The 21,662-nt window shown below is 42.9% G+C and overlaps 1 long non-coding RNA gene across 1 annotated transcript in view; it reads left to right on the top strand.

The window, feature by feature from the left end:
* Positions 1-20,425, top strand: part of LOC141252881 (uncharacterized) — a 29,140-nt gene extending 8,715 nt beyond the window's left edge. The window contains exons 2-3 of the long non-coding RNA XR_012314144.1: positions 19,653-20,018; positions 20,104-20,425. This is a non-coding gene — a long non-coding RNA (uncharacterized lncRNA). The remainder of the gene's footprint in view (positions 1-19,652; positions 20,019-20,103) is intronic.
* The last annotated feature ends 1,237 nt before the right edge of the window (positions 20,426-21,662 follow it).

The raw sequence follows: 21,662 nt of genomic DNA, 5'->3' as shown, positions 1-21,662 counted from the left end.
GAGAACAGTCAAGACGAACATGTCTTTGCGCAGATAGGAATCTTGGCTGTGTCTGAGCAAGGATAGCCTTGAGGACGTGAGGAGCCATAACGCGGGTTTCATGTCTGAGGATCACATCAGCCGTCTTGTCAAGAAGCAAGTGTGCAGCCTGAACAGCTCTGAGACATGAAGGGGCGGCTCTGGCAACAGGATCAAGCCTTGCTGAGTAGTAGGCAATGGGTCTCATGCTGCCTCCATGTTTCTGGGCGAGATCTCCAAAGGCATGTCCTTGACTTCGTGTACAAAAAGATAGAAGGGCTTGGTATAAACAGGTATTCCCAAGGCTGGGGCAGTTATGATGGCTTCTTTTAGCTTCTCAAAGGAGTCATACATCTGGCTGGGTATGTTATGACGATAAGCGATAAGATTACCTTCTCTTAGGGCATCATAGAGAGGTTACATGAGTCTTGAAGCATCGGGGATCCATTGTCTACAGTAGGTGATGAGGCCTAAGAAGGCTTGGAGTTGTTTATACCCTTTAGGGAAAGGTATATCCACAATGGCTTGTTTTCTTTCATCCGTTAAATGTCGGAGGCCCTGAGATAGACAATGGCCTAAAAAGACAACCTTCTGGTGGCACAATTGAACCTTGTCCTTGGAGACTTTACAGTTCTGTGCAGCAAGATGTAGAAGGCGATCAAGAGATAGACTCTTACAATCCTCGAAGGTTGGGGCGCAGAGAAGAAGGTCATCAACATCCTGTGGGTTGTCTTAATCTCGGGAGTGGGTTACAAAGATTTCTGGGCGTTCTACAATCATTCTTCATGTGGCCAATCTTGCCACATCTATAGCAGGGGCCAGTAAAAGATCTTTGTTGCCTTCCTTGATAAGAATGTTGTGGTGGGTAATAAACAACTGGAGTCTGGTGCTGGGAGTATTGCTGTCACTGTGGCCAGCCATAGGGAACTTGGCATGGGTCTGCTGAGATATTGGGCATCATGGGATAATCTTCTTCATCTGTAGTTAACATGGCAGTGACTGCTTTCTTCTGCTTTGGAGTAATCTTTTGGAATCCTTTAGCTATGAGCACTGCAGTTTTCATATCTAGAGTCTCGATTTCTGGCCTAGCTGTAGTGATCAGTTTCTTAAGGTCATCTCTAAGACCACGAACAAAGGAAGAAACTAAAATACCCTGCTGAACTTTAATTTGTTCACTGAAGCCCATGTCTTGGAACATTTGAGTCATTCTGGCTGCATACCTTTCCACTGATTCTTTCTCCTCCTGTGTAATATCTGATAAATTGGTTGCTGGTCGCTTAATTTCTCCTGGGCCCATGTTTTAAGTTGCTGGCAGAAATCCTGTCCCGATTCCCATGTAGTATCAGAGACTAACCGGACATCACCCGGAGATCTTTCTATTACAGGCCAATATGCATCTCCTGTTTTCATAGACACAAGAGAGAACAAATCTTGCCACGTAGCTGAGTATATCTTCTGAATAGCCAAAACTGCACGGTAAAAAGGCATGGGTTGTTTCTCTGGGTCTGGCAATTGGTTGCAGAGTGTCATGGCCTGAGTCGGTGTGAATTTTACATACATGATAGGTTCTGGTTTGCCAAGAGCAGGTGGTGGCGTGATAGGCTTAGGGGTTAAATTAGATGGTGGTCTAGGTAGGCCTGGCAGCAACTCTTCTTCATCCACATCATTTTTAATTGTTACTGGTGTGATGGGAGTCACATGTGTTTGACAAGCATCTTTCTTTGTCCTTGAAGTGGCAGTCTGTTTACTGACTAGGCTTATCTCGGTTAGATGGCAAGAAGGCTTAGAGGCCTCTTCTATCACTGTCTGTACTAGCTCCCTTGCACATGCTTTGACTGGGTATCCAAAGATACCAGAGATAATTAAAGGAAGTGCTATAGTCTTAATGCCAGCAGTCTTGTTTGCAATGTCTAATGCCGCGTGTACAGTCTGGCGCAAGATCCGTGCACTATTATCTGGATAGGAAGGGTCATAGATGGGCCCCACTGCATGAATAATAGTGTTATAGGGTAAATCGCCTGATTCTGTAACCGTGACCATTCCTGGCTGGAAAGGACCATGTCGTCGTACAATATTATCACTTTCCCTTTGAATACTGTCTCCCCCTGCCATAACAATATCTCTAGCAAAGCCACCACTGTGCTGCAGGTGGCTATTGGTAGCATTCACTATAGCATCCACCTGCTGAGTGACCATGTTCCCTACACCCACAGAGATTAGTACCCCAGCCCCTGTCTGTCCCTGGGTAATCATTTTCTCAAAAATAGGATCCCAGTCCTCTGGGGGGCCTGACACGAAGCTGCCATTATCCACATGTTGATATGATGGGGCAACAGATGGAGCCCCTTCACCTGACTGAGGGACAGGTGATGTAAGAGTTGGGAACATTGGTGTTGGAGGTGGGGGAGATGCTGAGGTAGATTGCTGAAGTGGGGTGTAGTATTGTCCTTGCATAGTCACAACCGGATATATAGAAACTGGTGGAGGAACTAATTGGGCATTAGGCTTTGGAATATCTGTCGTCTCATTGTTATCAGGCCTTCCGGGTGGCGTAAGATGGCCGCCACAGGAAGTACCTGTGAGTGGGACTTCCTTTGAGTCATGCATTCCAAAGGTGGGAGGGCACCTGGGTGGCGTGTCTGTCCGGGAGCAGTCAAGAGAAGGAGGAAGAGCTGTGGCTACAAAGTCAGTGGGGAGGGGGGATGGTCTATGAACTCCACAATGTAAACCATTGTCCCGAGAGTCTAAAGTTTGCACATCACTCCTAGAACATGTCCACCCCCTGAGGCCATTATAAGGCGGTGACTCAACAGTTTTCAAAGCAACATTAAAAACATGGGGCTTAACATATATGTAATATACATCATCATTATCATCTGTTCTCTCTTCCTCTTCCCATCCCTCTTTTGCTATGTCATTTGCTATACGACCCCAGGCCATAGCTGCAGATAATAAATCTGTATCCTCTAGTCTACCCTTTTTTTTCCTTTAAAGCGATTTTCCACAGCCCCGGCTGAAGTCTTCCCCTCTTATTCATTCCTACAATGTCCATTAACTGTTTAACTCTAGCAATATACTTAACCCCTTCCCTTTCAGCCACCAGTGTCTGAGCACTAAAGATGTTATTCGACACCTCGGCTTTCCTTGTGAACAGTCTCAAGAATTTCTGCATGGCTGATGAATGTTGACACAATACAGACATAAAAGACAGACTAAACAGAGTGAATTCTTGTGTCAGTGTGACTCAATGAAACAGAATAATCTCCTTATATAAACAATAACGGCAGATACTAGCTGGCCAGCCTAGCTTCTGTATCCACCCTCGTGCGTTCTATCTTCCAAGAACAGGACGTTGTCTAGGGAGCGATACAGAACTGCAAAACTTTTTACCTTCCTCACATCACCCCCCCTGCGTTCTCTTTTTTTTTTTTTTCAAGAACAGGAGGTATATGGAGATGCAATGTGGGATTACAACCAGGAGAGTATTCTGTTCACAAGTCACACACAACAGCCCATCCACTAAGTCACAGTCTCAAAGACAAACAAATTAGAATAAGCAAAGGTTACAGTGGATTGGAATGTGAGTAGGTTTCCATAACACCAGCAGGGTCACACCTACCCCCACTTAAGGATTACCACAACAGACCGACTCATGCCCTCTGCTAATCTATGAACGACTGGAAACACAAGCAAGTCTGTAATTACAGTGTAATTACACTAGACTTACCGTGTAAGGGGGGTGATCAGGCCCATCCAGTCATCCACTATCCACAGCTGGGCACCTTCATTCGGTCTGCCCTGGTGTGGTGCCCGTGTGGTGCCCCACGTTGGTTGCGCCAATTGTGGAAGTGAGGTTCAAAGGACCCCAACCCTTTGCTTATCCCTTGCCAAATTAACTTATTCAAGTGTATACGTGAAGCTTTGATATCTGACAGACAGAGTCAGATACTGAACTTCTCTTGAAGAGAAATGGCGCAGGAAAGATGTGTTTATTATTCCAGCATAACATAGATATATTCAGTATAAAGGAAGGTCCCAATAGGGTGTCGCCCTGAGGCAATTGAGCAATCACAGTAGTCTCTGGTCCATGGTATAGATAAGTCTCATTATGTTGTCCTGTGGGGTTAAATGTTTCCTCCCAAATATTCTCCTCATTCGCCAGGGTATTCTCTTGGGAGGTGTCATGTTGAATCCTTTGTCTCTTTCTTGTAAACAATTTGAAAGTCCAGTTCTATAACCAGTTCCAACTAGTTCTTTCAGGAGATATATATATATATATATATATATATATATATATATATGTGTGTGTGTGTATATATATATATATATATATATATATATATATAATATAGTGACACACGAGTGCAGATATCTAATATATATATATATCAAGGTTTTCATAATATATTAAAGTGTGGGTATATATGGCTAAATGATATCCAATATAACAGATATATGCAAAACAAGATTCATAACATATAACAAAATATAAGTATAGATATTTAGTATACATCAGAGTTTCATATAATGTTTTTTTGTAGATTTTAGAATCTTATCTTTAACAATACAAATTGTTGTTTGATGAGTCAGATTGCTTATATTTTTTCTTTGGGTTGTTCCCCACACATATATATTCATTCACACATACATATACATATATATATATGGATTGGATCTCGGATATAACATGATAATATGATGCTTTAGCATCTGCTGGATAATAATTGGGGCATGTGTTGATAAAAATAAAGAAAAGTGATTTGATGGTATGTTTTCGATTGTCTCATGAATTTTGGATCTATAATGATTAAGATATATGTATGTGCTGGTGATGAATTGAGTGTGAATGGGCGAATTATAGGGGGGGGGGGTAAAAACCAATGATGCGTATATTGATGTTACTTGCCACTACAACGATAATGTTAATTCTCAGAAGGAATGATTTGCACATATAAACAGGTTATATGAGAAGGAGGTCAAATGAGACAAACTGGTCAAAGACATATGATGTATTGGAGAGATATCAGGGATTGCCAGATAAATGCCCCAGGTCATTAGTTCTGATACAGGACTTTACTGAAAGTGTCATGATGTTAATTGCCATGGAAAAAGTGGTGTTATTCAGCTAGCTTCATATCTCTTATACTGTCTCAACTGTCTCGTTTAATCCATCTGGATACAGACCAGTAGGATTCTTTCACATTGAGGCTCCTTATGCCTGTCAGCTGAAGGATTCCTGGAGACTTCTCAACCCTAGTAATAGAGAATATACTGACTTTTCACATGCTAATGATTCATGGTCCCGGATCGACTATATACTTTTCTCCCCTCTATGGTATACAAAATATTTACGGTACATATTAATGATATAGTCATATCAGATCATGCCCCAGTAACTATAGATATATCCAAGACCTTCCCCCGGGGCTCTGACTTTCTTTGGAGATTTTCTAACTACTTTTTCAAAGATGAATCGTTCATCTTCTCTCTCAAACTATGGTGGCAGGAGATCATCTCCAATAACTGTGCACGAGGATGACGCTATGCTTTTATGGGCGAATGCGGTACTTCGGAGGAAAATTCTGGTATATACATTTTCTCATAAAAAAAAAATGCTTAAAAAATATAGTGAACTCTCCACTGAACTAAAACTTCCAAAAGGTAGGGGAGAAAACAATTGGATCTGCTACTTTGGATCTAATCCTTATAAACAGGGAGGAAATGGTTAAGGAGGTAAAAGTGTAAAAGTGTCTGGGACCCTAGGAGGCAGCGATCATGCTATTATAGAATTTTGGATAACTAGAGGAAGAAGACATGTGAAGACTCAAACTTCAAGGTTAGATTTCAGAAAGGCAGATTTTAAGCGACTCAAAGAGAATAGGAGGGATCCAATGGCTGGATGTCCTTAAGGACAAAAATGTCCAGGAAGGATGGGAAATTTTTAAAAATGAGATTCTCAAAGCACAATCGTTAACAATCCCAAAAAGTAGGAAAAATGGGAAGCATTTAAGGAAACAAGGATGGATGAACACAGAACTTAAACACATGCTAAAAAGAAAGAAAGAAATGTTTATCAAATGGAAAGAGGGAGGCATATCTAAGGAAGATTATAATGCAGTCTGCAGAACCTGCAGGGCACGTATTAGGTTAGCTAAAGCTGACAATGAATTAAGGCTTGCAAGAGATGTCAAAAGCAATAAAAAAGGATTTTGGGGGTATGTGAAAAGTAAAAGAAAAGTCAAAAATGCTATAGAATTTTTACAGGATGAAAATAGTGAAATGGTATGAAAGGATGTTGAGAAGGCAGAACTTTTTAATTCCTATTTTGCATCAGTTTTCTCTCAGAAAGAAAATGTAACATCAACTGATCTTCACTGTCCTATTAAAGGAATAGAAGAATCCAGGTTTTCTGTAAACAGAAAGATTGTGAGGGAATATTTAGCTAACATAAATGAGTTCAAGTCTCCAGGTCCAGATGAATTACACCCCAGAGTACTGAAGGAGATAGTATAAGAAATTTTAGAACCACTCTCCATAATCTTTGAAAATTCTTGGAGAACAGGAGAAGTCCCAGAAGACTGGATAAGAGAAAATGTTGTTCCTATCTTCAAAAAGGGGAAGATGGGGTGGACCCAGGAAACTATAGGCCGGTGAGTCTGACTTCTGTACCAGGAAAGATCTTTGAACAAATTATTAAACAACATGTATGCAAGTACCTGGATAAGAATGAAGTGATTAACCAGAGTCAGCATGGGTTTGTAAATAACAAGTCATGTCAGACTAACTTAATTTCCTTCTATGACAGAATCACTGACAGGGTGGATCAGGGAAATGCTGTAGATATAGTATATCTTGACTTCAGCAAAGCATTTGACAAAGTATCTCATAGCATCCTTATTGACAAAATGACCAAGTATGGAATGGACAAGGCAGCTGTTAGGTGGATTCAAAACTGGCTTAGTGATCGGACTCAAAGAGTGGTCGTAAACGGCTTCACATCCAGCTGGATGAATGTCTCAAGTGGGGTACCACAGGGCTCTGTCCTGGGACCTGTATTGTTCTACATCTTTATCAATGATTTAGATGAAGGAATTGAGCGTAAACTGATTAAATTTGCTGATGACACAAAGCTAGGAGGGATAGCTAACACTAGAGAAGAGAGAGGATTAAAAAAGACCTAAATAAACTTGAGCTGTGGGCAGCAACTAACAGAATATTTTTTAACAGGGAAAAATGCAAAGTTCTACATCTTGGCAATAAAAATGAAAAAAGCATATACAGAATGGGAGGAATAGAGCTAAGCAACAGCACATGTGAAAAAGACTTAAGCCCCCGTCTCACATAGCGATATCGCTAGCGATATCGCTGCTGAGTCACGGTTTTGGTGACTCACCAGCGACCTCACCAGCGATGTCGCTGTGTGTGACACTTTGCAACGATCAGGCCCCTGCTGTGAGGTCGCTGATCGCTGCAAAGTGTCCTGGACCATTTTTTGGTCGTTGGCCTCCCGTTGGCCAGCACACATCGCTGTGTGTGACCAGCGGGACCAACGATCTGGCTGGTAACTATGGTAAACATCGGGTTACTAGGGGCACGCGCGCACTTAGTAACCCGCTGTTTACCATGGATACCACTCTGCTACAGTAAGCGGAGGCTCCCGTGCACCGTAGCAGAGTGGTATCCATGGTAAACAGCGGGTTACTAGGGGCACACGCTCACTTAGTAACGCGATGTTTACCATAGTTACCAGCCTGCTCCTGCTTGCAGCAGGCTGGTAACGGGACCAGGACATCGTGGAACGATCCTTTCCACGATATCGCTGCTCCCCTGATCGCTGGTGAGCCTGCCTGTTTGACAGCTCACCAGCGATGTATTAGCGATGCAGCAACGATCCCTGACAGGTCGTATCGTTGTCAGGATCGCTGCTGCATCGCTTAGTGTGATGGGGCCCTTAGGTATACTAATAGATTATAGACTGAACATGAGTCAACAGTGTGATGCAGCAGCAAAAAAAGCAAATACAAGTTTGGCATGTATTAACAGACGCATACAGTCCAGATCACGTGAAGTCATTATCGCACTTTACTCCTCTTTAGTCAGACCTCATCTGGAATACTGTGTTCAGTTTTGGGCACCACATTTTAAAAAAGACATTGACAAACTGAAGCAAGTTCAGAGAAGAGCTACCAGAATGGTGACTGGTCTGCAAAACATGTCCTATGAGGAACGGTTACAGGATTTGGGAATGTTTAGCTTGCAAAAAAGAAGACTGAGAGGCTACTTAATAGCTGTCTACAAATATCTCAAGGGCTGTCACATTGTACATGGATCAGCTTTATTCTCATTTGCACAAGGAAAGACTAGAAGCAATGGGATGAAACTGAATGGGAGGAGACACAGATTAGATATTAGAAAAAACTTTTTGACAGTTAGGCTGCGTGCCCACGTAGCGTTTTTCAAGCGTTTATGCTGCGGAATTTCCGCAGAGTAAACGCTTGTGAAACGCTAGGTAATCCGCACCCCATGGTCCCCAAGGGGATTCTGCATGTTCTATGCACATGCTGCGGATTTTTCCGCAGCGTTTATGCTGCGTACAAAAATCCGCAGCATGTTCATTAATTTTGCGGAAGCGCAGCGGAAGCCCCGCCATTGACTTGCATTGAGACACATAGAATGCGCGTCTGTACATTTGTACAAGCGGATTTTATGCTTCTCTATGTGCGGATGGTACCCAGTTCTGGAGGAGAGAAGACTCTCATCCAGACCTGGGTACCATTGTACCTGTAAAAAAAGAATAAAATAAAAAATAAAGTTTATATTCACCTGTCTGGCGGCTTCTCTCTGCATGCCGGCAGCGCTGAAGGACCTTCGGTGACGTCACAGTCATGTGACTGCAGGCCCTTCACCGCTCTGTCTCGTGATATGCTGGCAGCCAGGAACCAGTGAGGAAGCAGCGCTGCAGCACACGCCGGGACATCGGGGGTGAGTATAGCTATATTTTTTTATTTTTACGGTCACACTATATAAATCCATGCCGTTTGCATGGATTTATATAGTGTGACCTAGTTGTCAAGCACTTTCCAAGTGATGCTATCGCCTGGAAAGCGCTTGTCAATCTGCATCCGGAAACGCATGTGGATACGCATGTGAATCCTCATGTATTCTGCAGGAAAAACGCATGCACAATCTACATGCGTTTTTTCTGCCAGGGAGATGCAGAAATGCTGCAGAAATTTTCTGCTTCATTTCTGCATCGTGGGCACATAGCCTTAGGGTGATCAATGAGTGGAACAGGCTTCCACGAGAGGTGGTGAGTTCCCCTTCAATGGACGTCTTCAAACAGAGGCTGGACAGACATCTGTCTGAGATGATTTCGTGAATCCTGCTTTGAGCAGGGGGTTGGACCAGATGACCCAGGAGCTCCCTTCCAACTCTACAATTCTATGAAAACAAGCCTACACCAAATTCTTACTTGACCCGTCATGAATAAGGAATATTGGTCACAAAAACAAACAGAATTTAATCTCTATGCAGATTTAAGGGAAAAATTTTATCTTTCTAAATCAGAAACCTGCTTCTATAGATTTGAAAATAAGCCAGGATGGATACTGTCTAATTTAGGTAAAGAAATGAGGAAACCACAAGGAATATTCCAGCTAAGAAACTTAAAAGGAGAGATTCACACCAACCCTAAAACAATAAATGAGATCTTAGGCTCTCTTTATAAAGACCTATACAAAAACCCAAAACAAACCCCCTCTTCCACAGTTACACTCCTAGAAAAGATTAAGCTGCCCACCTTCTCAGAGGAGCAAAGGTGCATGTGGAATAAACCTATATCCGCAGAGGAGGTCACCAATACAATTAAAAACTTGAGTCTAAACAAAGCCCCTGGCCCTGATGGCTATACTAACAAATTATTTCAATCGCTGGTGGTGGAAGTCTCCCCAATGTTGGTGCCGATCTTTAATAAAATACCTCAAGGTGATCCTATTTTTCCTTCCGCAAACATGGAATACATTTAAACTATTATTAAAGCCAGATAAAGACCTTTGTCCTCCAGTTCTTATAGGCCAATTTCTCTCATTAATTTGGATATCAAAATCATGTCCAAAATAATGGCCGATAGACTGGCCTCCATATTGCCCAACCTGATATCTCCTGCTCAAGAGGGTTTTATTAAGGGCCGCTCGGCTGCATTGAGTACAAGAAAATTACTCTTGGTTCTAGATAAAACCCACACCTCACTTAACTTAAAAAATTCCCCAGCATTCATCTCATTAGACGCAGAAAATGCCTTTGACAACATAAATTGGGAATGGCTATATAAGGTACTAACAAAAATGTCATTAACAGGTCTTTAACTACATGCGTAATTTATATGCATCTCCAAAGGCTCAGGTTTACCCTCCAGGCTTTTTGTCCACTCCCTTTCCCCTCGAAAAAGGACCGAGACAAGGCTGCCCATTATCCCCACTCCTGTTCAATTTAGCTCTGGAACCCTTAGTCCGCATATTATCAGATCCATATGTGGCGCCCCTGAGGGTTCGACCGCCACAGGGATGCTGCACTTCTCTAATGGAGTGTGGTGTTCCTCCTCTGAGGTAAGGACAGTGTGATAGTCGTGACCCAACCTTTGCATCCAAGACCACATTTCTCCACCAGAGGGAGCTAGTATATACTAGGTGCTGCTCCCCTGGTTACAGGGAGACTGGGGAACCAAGAGTTAGGGGAACCAGTTAGTAGGTGAGGGTGGAGGACTTACAAGTTAGTTACACTTTAAATTTCATATTTAATAAAAAGCCATCTTGGTTCTTGGTCTTTTGGTAGTTTAGGTCTTTGATCGTTCTTCTGACTGTCAAGTACTGTGATCTCCCACCCTGATAGTGGATCCTGTGTGGACCTGCAGGGGAGGGAGACAGGTCCCTCGTACCCCGGCCTTGGGACGAGAGGCAGGTTGCAGACGGGGAATGTCTCAACCCGGTCGAGGACCAGGACCAAGAAGGCCCAGAGCTTAAGAGTGTGGCTCCATAGCAAATGGATCCCAGGCAGGATGCAGACGGAGCGGAGTACGCCACCTGTCCTAGCCAACCTGATATATTCAGAGGGAGTCTGGCTGCAAGAGGGGTACCGGCCCCCGACACCCGACCTTGCTACTCCATGTCCTGGTCGGGAAAGCCCGGTAGGCCCTGAGGATCCCACCGGGTATCGGACGGAGTGGAGCTGCCACCCGTGCCCTTGTTCTGAGAGGAGCTCAGAGGGAGACCCGGCCTATTTGCATGCACACGGACAGGAAAGGATTAGGCCCGTAGTTCAGGAACACTCTGGTGTAGGGTCCCGACTGAATGCTGGACTTACTCGGAGGTTGTCGGACCCCCGTCCCTGGTGACCGCAGGACTCTGCGGGGAGCAGGGAGTCGCCTTCCTCATGCCATCTATGTGAGTAAAGCCTTGGAAGTTCACCCCTATGGCCTCCGGATTGTTCATTCTGCGCCACACCACGAGATGCAGAGCCCGTGCTCCTCTACTACTACCCCCTCCATCCTGTCCCTCTGCCCTGAGGCCCTGCTCCGCCTGTGGGGAGTAGTAATAACTTTGGCCGCCATAACACCATGCCTCAGCGGACTGCAGCGGCGCTGGTGGCCCTTCACCAGGCACCACAGGTGGCGTAGTCGTTAATCAGCCACTCAACCCGGATAAGCCCACACCATCTCTTTTAACTGTGACGGCCCTGAGCACGGGTCGGGTCCGGGCCACAGCTGCACACTATCTCTCCATCACAGGACCCAACTCCGAGTTCCCCATCTCCCAGGGTAAACTAAAGGGCTTTTCGAGTAAGAGGCGTCACACATACACCTTTTCGGGCATCCAGTTTACAAGGAGATCAATACAGGCAGCCTTTTTTGCTGACTACGTTATTTTATCTATGTCTGATCCCATTCAGCATTTGCCTAAAGTTCTCGAACTACTTAAAAACTTTGGCACTTACTCCGGATTTAAAATAAATGTCAAAAAATGTGAAATACTCCCCCTATGGCTATGTGCCCACGATGCAGAATAGCTGCATATTTTTTATGCTTCTCCCTGGCAGAAAAAACGCATGCTGATTTTACATGCGTTTTTCCCGCCAGGTAGAAGCGTTGTCAAGCGTTTTTGCATGCATTTCTGCATACAGGTTATCAAGCGCTTTTCCAAGCGATTTTAGCATCACTTGGAAAAGCGCTTGACAACTTGGTCACACTATATAAATCCATGCAACCGGCATGGATTTATATAGTGTGACCAAGTAATAGTTAAAAAAAAAAAAAGAATAAGAATGGTGAAAAATAAAAAATAAAATTATACTTACCTTCCGATGGCCCCCGGTCTCCTTCTCCGATGCGTCCGGTCTCCCCGTGGTGTGAGGACCTGACATGACGTTATTGAGTCATGTGCAGGTCACGCGACCGCCGACGTCAGCGGTCGCGTGACCTGTCACATGACTCAATGATGTCATGTCAGGTCTTCACACCACCGCGAGCCGCCCAACACATCGCACGCATCGCTTTGGAGACCTGGGGCCATCAGAAGGTAAGCATAATCTTTATTTTTTTATTTTAAATTCTTTTTTTTACAGGTACAATGGTACTCAGGTCTGGATGAGAGTCTCTTCTTCTCCAGACCTGGGTACCATCCGCACATTGAACCGTGTGATATCCGCATCTGCAGATGCAGTGATGCGGATGTCACGCGGTCCAATGCAAGTCAATGTCGGCGATTACACTGCGTGTCCGCAAAATTAATGGACATGCTGCGGATTTTTGAGCGCAGCATAAACGCTGCAGAAAAATCCGCAACATTGACATTGCGGCTTGTCATTGGGGACCATGGGGGACGGATTACCAAGCATTTTTTAAGCGTTTTCACTGCGGAAATTCCGCGGCAGAAACGCTTGAAAAACGCATAGTGGGCACGCAGCCTAGCAGAGAGGAATAAAATTATTTCCGAGTGGATCTTTCGGCGTCATAATGTTAGCCCCCTCATACAGTGCCTACAAGTAGTATTCAACCCCCTGCAGATTTAGCTGGTTTGATAAGATGCAAATAAGTTAGAGCCTTCAAACTGCAAACGAGAGTAGGATTTATGAACAGAAGCATAAATCTTACAAACCAAAAAGTTATGTTGCTCAGTTGAATTTTATTAAATTTTAAACATAAAAGTGTGGGTCAATTATTATACAACCCCTATGTTTAATATTTTGTGGAATAACCCTTGTTTGCAATTACAGCTAATAATCGTCTTTTATAAGACCTGATCAGGCCGGCACAGGTCTGTGGAGTTATCTTGGCCCACTCCTCCATGCAGATCTTCTCCAAGTTATCTAGGTTCTTTGGGTGTCTCATGTGGACTTTATTCTTGAGCTCCTTCCACAAGTTTTCAATTGGGTTAAGGTCAGGAGACTGACTAGGCCACTCCAACACCTTGACTTTTTCCCTCTTGAACCAGGCCTTGGTTTTCTTGGCTGTGTGCTTTGGGTCGTTGTCTTGTTGGAAGATGAAATTACGACCCATCTTAAGATCCTTGATGGAGGAGCGGAGATTCTTGCCCAAAATCTCCAGGTAGGCCGTGCTATCCATCTTCCCATGGATGCGGACCAGATGGCCAGGCCCCTTGGCTGAGAAACAGCCCCACAGCATGATGCTGCCACCACCATGCTTGACTGTAGGGATGGTATTCTTGGGGTCGTATGCAGTGCCATCCAGTCTCCAAACGTCATGTGTGTGGTTGGCACCAAAGATCTCGATCTTGGTCTCATCAGACCATAGAACCTTGAACCAGTCTGTCTCAGAGTCCTCCAAGTGATCATGAGCAAACTGTAGACGAGCCTTGACATGACGCTTTGAAAGTAAAGGTACCTTACGGGCTCGTCTGGAACGGAGACCATTGCGGTGGAGTACGTTACTTATGGTATTGACTGAAACCAATGTCCCCACTGCCATGAGATCTTCCCGGAGCTCCTTCCTTGTTGTCCTTGGGTTAGCCTTGACTCTTCGGACAAGCCTGGCCTTGGCACGGGAGGACACTTTCAAAGGCTGTCCAGGCCGTGGAAAGCTAACAGTAGTTCCATAAGCCTTCCACTTACGGATGATGCTCCCAACAGTGGAGACAGGTAGGCCCAACTCCTTGGAAAGGGTTTTGTACCCCTTGCCAGCCTTGTGACCCTCCACGATCTTGTCTCTGATGGCCTTGGAATGCTCCTTTGTCTTTTCCATGTTGACCGTGTCTGAGTGCTGTTCACAAGTTTGGGGAGGGTCTTAAATAGTCAGAAAAGGCTGGCAAAAGAGATCTTTAATCCACACATGTGAAGCTCATTATTCTTGGTGCCTGAACTACTTCTTAATACTTTAGGGGGACCAAACAGAATTCTTGTGGTTTGAGGGGTTGAATAATAAATGACACTCTGAATTAACTTTTAACGTTTTAAAAAACAAAAAAAAAACAACAATATTTGCTGCAGTGCATTTCCCACTTCCAGGCTGATCTACAGTACAAATGTCACAATGCCAAGTTAATTCCGCATATGTCAACCAGCTAAATCTGCAGGGGGTTGAATACTACTTGTAGGCACTGTATATTACATACTTGGGTATCAAGATAGGTCACTCACCCTCGTCTTTATACACTCTAAACTATTACCCCCTTATTAAGAAAATTATTAATCAGCTAAAGACCTGGAAAAATCTACCCTTATCCTTTTATGAGTAGGTCACACTTGGTGAAGATAAGTACAGCAAAGCTCATATATCATCTACAAACCTTACCATTACTTTTAAAACACTCAGACGTTACTATACTTAATAGAGCTTTTAGTCAGTTCATCTGGAAGGGAAAATGTCCTAGAATTAGTATGAATAAACTGATAGCCTCCAGGGAAGAGGGAGGTATCAACTTTCCATGCATTAGAAATTAGAAGCTAGCTTGCCTTTTCTCGATATAGATTGGCTTCATAAAAGCCATACATATTCGGACTAATCGCTAGATTCTGACTATGCATCCCCCTACAACTTAACAGCTCTCCTCCACTCATGTTTTACCTTTCTACCCTTAGTAGAAAGCAGTCAGGAAAAAATATGGCCTTTCATTCAGAATCTCAAAACACCTTCCGTTATGGCACAACCCAGAATTCCCCCCAGGTAGTGAAAATAAATTCTTTATAAAATGGCAACAAACTGGTGTTGTGAACATCTCACCTTCTACACCCAATTGAACCGAGATGGCTAACGTGCAGAAACTTTGGGAAAATATGAACTAACCCCACAGCACTATTTCCAATATGAACAGATCAAACGCTCCGTCATGTCTAACTTAAGGGATGTTACCTTTGAAACTTCCCAAAACAAGCTGGATAATATCCTGTCATCTCCAATAGGTACCCCCTCAATATCTGCACTACTCATCAATGAAACCTAACCTTGTGGAAACACACCCAGATACCTTTTTTAAGTACTGGAAACAACAATTTGATTTAGATATCCCCGAGAACAGAATAAAAAAAAAAACATAAAAACAATTCTGTAATTGCTGGTTTTTGTTTATTCTGCCTCCTGAAAATTGGAATAGAAAGCGATCAAAAAATGTCACACGCCCGAAAATGGTACCAATAAAAACATCAACTTGTCCAGCAAAAAACAAGCCATCACATGACTCTGTCGCCCAAAATATGGAAAAATGATAGCTCTCAAAATATGGCGATGCAAAAACTAGTCTTTGCAAAAAAAGCGTCTTTTAGTGTGTGACAGCTGTCAGTCATAAAAACCCGATATAAATCTGGTATCGCTGTAATCGCACCGACCCGATGAATAAAGTAATCTCATCACTTATACCGCACGGGGAACGGCGTAAAAAAATAAACTCTAGGGTTAGGGTTGTGCTAGGGTTAGGGTTGTATTAGGGTTGGGGATAGGGTTGGGGTTGTATTAGGGTTGGAATTTTTTCAAAAGTAAAGAATAAAAAAAATGATGACGATATGGCGACCAGTGTTGAGTGCAAGTGCTTGCTACTTGAGTTTGCATCGGGTGCTCGTGTATGCAGTGAGTATTGCGGGTGTTCGAGTGACATGCTCGAGTTCCTCTCCCATATGCTTCGCGGCCAAAAAAAACGTTGCTGGGATCGCCTGCCATGCCCGAGCAATCCTCGCATGTTTTTTTTTTTTGTCTAACAACCATGGAACATGCGGGGCAGGGACTCAAGCATGTCACTCAAGCACCCGTGATACATGGTGCATACCCGAGTACCTGATGCAAACTCAAGTAGCGAGCACTTGTGTTCAAGACTAATGACAACTTATTCAATATGATGACCTCATGTTATCAAATTCTGTTGTACCTCTGGGTTCAAAATGTACACTATACCCCTTAATAAAATCCTTGAGGGGTCTAGTTTCCAAAATGGAGTCAATTGTGGGGGATTTCCACTGTTTAGGCAGATCAGGGGCTCCCGAAATGCGACATGGTGTCCGCTCTTGATTCCAGCCAGTTTTGCGTTCCAAAAAGTGCTCCTTCCCTTCTGAACCCTGACGTGTGCCCAAACAGTGTACTTTCCCCACGTATGAGGTATTGGCATACTCAGGAGAAATTGCTCAACAGTTTTTAGGTTCCATTTTCTCCTCTTACCCTTGTGAAACTAAAAAATTTGGGGCTAAAAGATAATTTTTGTGGAAAAGTTAGATTTTTTTATTTTCACGGCTTCATGTTCTAAACTTCTGTGAAGCACCTGGGGGTTAAGAGTGCTCACTACACATCTAGATAAGTTCCCTGAGGGGTTTGGTTTCCAAAATGGTGTCACTTGTGGGGATTTTCCACTGTTTAGGCACATCAGGGGCACATCCGCTAATTATTCAATCCATTTTTACATTCAAAAAGTCAAATGGCGCTCCTTCCCTTCTGAACCCTGCCGTGCGCCCAAGCAGTGGTTTTCCCCCACATATGGGGTATCTGCTTACTCAGGAGAGATTGCACAACAAGTTGCATGGTGCAATTTCTCCTGTTACCCTTATGAAAATGCAAAACTGGGGGCTGAAAAACATTTTTGTGGGAAAAATGTGCCAATTTTATTTTCACGGCTCCATGTTATAAACTTCTGTGAAGCAGCTGGGGGTTCAAGGTGCTCACCACACATCTAGATAAGTTCCCTGAGGGGGTCTAGTTTCCAAAATGGTATCACTTATGGGAGGTTTCCACTGTTTAGGCACATCAGGGGCTCTCTAAACGCAACATGGCGTCCGCTAATTATTCAAGCAAATTTTACATTCAAAAAGTCAAATGGCACTCCTTCCCTTCCGAGCCCTGCCGTGCACCCAAACAGTGTTTTTTCCCCACGTATGAGGTATCTGCGTGCTCAGGGGAAATTGCACAACAAATTTAGGGGTCCATTTTTTCCTGTTACCCCTGCAAAAATAAAAAGATTGGGGTCTAAAGTAACATTTTTGTGAAAAAAGTTAAATGTTCATATTTTTCTTCCTCATTCCAAAAATTCCTGTGAAGCACGTGAAGGGTTAATAAACTTCTTGAATGTGGTTTTGAGCACCTTGAGGGGTGCAATTTTTTAGAACTGTGTCAGTTTTGGGGATTTTCTGTCATAAAGGCCCCTCAAAGTCACTTCAAATGTGATGTGGTCCTTTAAAAAAAATGGTTTTGCAAATTTTGTTGTAAAAATGAGAAATCGTTGGTCAACTTTTAACCCTTATAGCTCCCTAACAAAAAAAAAAATGTGGTTCCAAAATGGTGCTGATGTAAAGTAGACATGTGGGAAATGTTATTTATTAACTATTTTGTGTGACATATCTCTCTGATCTAAGGGCATAAAAATTAAAATTTTGAAAATTGCGAAATTTTCAAAATTTTAGACATTTCCGATTTTTGCACAAATAAACGCAAGTGATATCGAGGAAATTATACCACTAACGTGAAGTACAATGTGTCACGAAAAACAATTTCAGAATTAGCGGGATCCGTTGAAGCGTTCCAGAGGTATTACCTCATAAAGTGACCAGATTTGTAAAAATTGACCCGGTCATTGACGTGCAAGCCACCCTCGGGGGTAGGGGGTTTAAAATTACACAGGAGCCCACGTTAATTTATTTTTAAATATTTTTAAATTTCAGATTGCTGTACAGCGTATGTAGGTAAATTCACTGAAAGCTCCTACATAGGCTGTAAGGCCAGTTTCTCACATCCGCATATCTACGTTAATGCAGATATGCGTGTCCAAGCATACATTTGAATGGGTCTACGTGTGTCAGTGTTTCCGGTATGTGTGGAAAATGTCATCACCACTCGTACCGGAGATTCTGATGTGTGAAAGAGCCCTAAATGTGTGTGTACGCATGTATACACACATGCCTATATATCTGCATAGCTTTTGTGTGTGTGTTTGTGTATGTGTATATATGTATGCGCATGTGTATATATATTCCTGACATTTTATTTCCCTGACATACACATATAGTCAGGGAAATATTAATGCCAGGAAAATGTTCTTCCATATCTGCCTGACATAGATATTCACCCTCCTCCCTTATTCCCCTTCTGCTCAGCACAAAAGCCCCAATTAACACATGCCTCAGAAATAGCTTACACAAACAATGGCCAGCCAAGGAGGGTTATAATTTCATTTAGAAGCAAGCATCTTGTCTCTGGCACACGTGGGGGAAATTACTGGCAGGGTTGCACTAATTTGCATGTAACTGGGAAAGTTGCTTTCCCAAGCTTCAAAGAGAGTTTAACATAAATTTCTATCCGCGTCGACTCCGAAATGAAATATGAAGTATTGAAATATTGTGAGTTCCATACGTCTGACAGTAATGGGACCCATATGTTTAGTGACCAAATCAGCCCAGGAATGTATATGTAGTTTTCTAGGGCTGTAAGCAAAATCAGTGAGCTGTAGCGCAAAAACACCAGAATAGCAGACTGCAGCTATGCGGTGTGTGGTATCTAACGGAAGATAATATCATAAGGGAAAAAATGGCGTAGTTTGCAAGCTTCTGTGATCAACGAGTGATGAGTTATTGCATAAGTTAGCGTTTTTAATGAAAATCTACACCCTGGAGATCGGCCCACACGATGTCACCTCAAGTGGCGTGTTTTCAGATCTCTCCTTAGGTATAAGAGAACCCATGGATAGTACAGACTCACTCATTGCCAGGGGGGAATAAGAATTATAAGCAACGGGTCGCGTTCGATAACTCTCAAATCAACTGGGGAGCCCCTCCTCCACCTATGCTGATTCGTCATCAAGAGAATGCCAAGAGTGTGCAAAGCAGTCATCAAAGCAAAAGGTGGCTACTTTGAAGAACCTAGAATATAAGACATATTTTCAGTTGTTTCACATTTTTTTGTTAAGTATATAATTCCACATGTGTTAATTCGTAGTTTTGATGCCTTCAGTGTGAATGTACAATTTTCATAGTCATGAAAATACAGAAAAATCTTTAAATGAGAAGGTGTGTCGAAACTTTTGGTCTGTACTGTATATATATATGTGTATATATATATATATATATATATATATATATACATACACATATATGTGTATATTTAATATACACACTTTTTAGTAAAAATTATTTGACTGACGTTACGTTATACATTCTAGGTGGGGAAATATCCGGAGATATGGGATCGGGCTAGTCCCATATATAAGGATAAGCAAAGGCGGACAGATGCGTGGCTTGCCGTGGTGAAAGAGCTGTATCCGCTGTGAGAAGACGTAGACAGACCGGCACAAAAAGATTTTGTATGTTTTTTTTATTTACTATATTTGTCTTTTTTTATGTACTAAATGCAGTACATAAACTTTTTTATTTGGTATTGCAGTAGATGATATAAAAATCTGGTGGCGATCAATTACCGACCGGTTAGTCAAGTCCAAGCAAGGGAACAGTGACGCATCACCATCCAACCTAAAAGTGCCGTTTGCTGACCAGCTGAGCTTCATTCTTACCAGCCAGACTTTGCGATGGTAATTTGTTAATAATTTGTTCTTAACGATTTTTAAAAAAAATGTTTTTTTCTTAACATGCCTTCTTTTTTTCTTTTTTCGACAGAACGGAAGGAAATATTCGTGCCTCTGCACCAGCTGAAGAAGGGGAAGCTACTACAGAGAGAGAACCAAGAGAGTAATCGGAGGACTTTTTTTTTTCTCTTCCTCTCCGGATCCTGATTCAGCTCATCCTTCCACTTCGACTGCTGCTGCTTCGGCCATCCCAACAACCTCTGCTGCCGCCGCTGCTACTGCTTCAGACGCCGCACCATGTTCTACTGCTGCTGGTACAGCTGCTGATGGTGTATCGAGGGCCACTGAGATGGGCGCTGGCTCTGCTCGTCCCATGGCACTTAGAAGGGGCGCAACCAAAACAAAAAAATCAAAAGGCCAAGAGGGTGCGAGTAATGAGATTCAAGCCCTCACGACTCACACAAAAGCACAAATTTGATACATTTGGCTCATCACTTGCAGCGCACATTCGAACAATGCCACAGGACAGGCAGAACATTTATATGGCAGCGGGCAACACTATGCTAATGTCTATGGACAGCCCATTGCCTTTGCCTCCGGGACAGACCATTATTCATGGTCTGTTGAATGTTTTTAATCCAAGTGGACCACCACCACCGCCAGCAGCTGCAACCCAGCGTCATGGCCAAGTTGCAGCATATCGTCCAGAAGTGACCGAGGCGGCTTGTATGGGCGCCTGCCACCCTCTGGATCCTTATTAAAAAAAAAAAAAAAAAGCATACATTAATGAATGATACTTTTGACATCTGCCATTTTTTAAAATCTTTTCAACCCTCTGGAGTAGCTGTGCAGCGTCCTGGCCCCTCATCTAATACCAGCTACTCCCAGGACATGTTCCCCGGGTATGGGTTCGACCCAGAGTACCACCAGTTTAATTAAAATGTTATTCCACCTCTCACCAGTTTTGGCCCATTAAAAATACGGATAGCACCTGTAGGTCCTTATATCCACCATTTTTCATAGTTTTAAAGACTGCGTAAAAAAATACCTTTTATTATAGTCACCTACACCAGGCTCCAGGCTGAAGTGTGTCACTGTTCTTGATCTGGCACCTCCTCTCTGCTTGTCATGTCTGTCCGCCTTTATGTGGATAATGCTTTTCAGTGCTGAGGAAGGTGGAAAGTTTGCCATTTTTGGGCGCCATACAAGAAGCATCATCCACATGAAGAAGGATGGCCACTGCGGGTATGGAAGAGGTGTCAGACCAAGACCAGCGACACTCATCAAACTGGATTATGGCGTAGATGATTATAATAAAAGGTGTTTAGTTTTATATCCTATAAACTGAAAGTGCCTACAGATGCTGGCTGTACTTTATGGACCAAAACTTGACAGGTTGCCCAAAAAATGTTTTTATCAGGTTTGAAAATATTACTGTGTGTCTGACAATGTTTGTCATTCAAAATTGTATTATGTTTACTGACAATGTTTGTCAACAGTTTATAATGTTTTGATAATAGTTCACAATAACAATGTTTTTTATTTTACTACCGTTGTTTGTTACCGTTGTTTGTTATTTATGAGAAAATATATTTATATTTAAAACATTTTTTGATTTTTAGAAATAAAAAGTTTATATGCGTGGCATGT

This window comes from Phyllobates terribilis, unplaced genomic scaffold (assembly GCF_046119375.1).
Source record: "Phyllobates terribilis strain yellow unplaced genomic scaffold, ASM4611937v1 Scaffold_2__4_contigs__length_985480577, whole genome shotgun sequence".
Taxonomy (NCBI): Eukaryota; Metazoa; Chordata; class Amphibia; order Anura; family Dendrobatidae; genus Phyllobates; species Phyllobates terribilis.
Note: the sequence above shows the minus strand (reverse complement) of the source record. Positions and strands in the feature narration are given on the sequence as shown.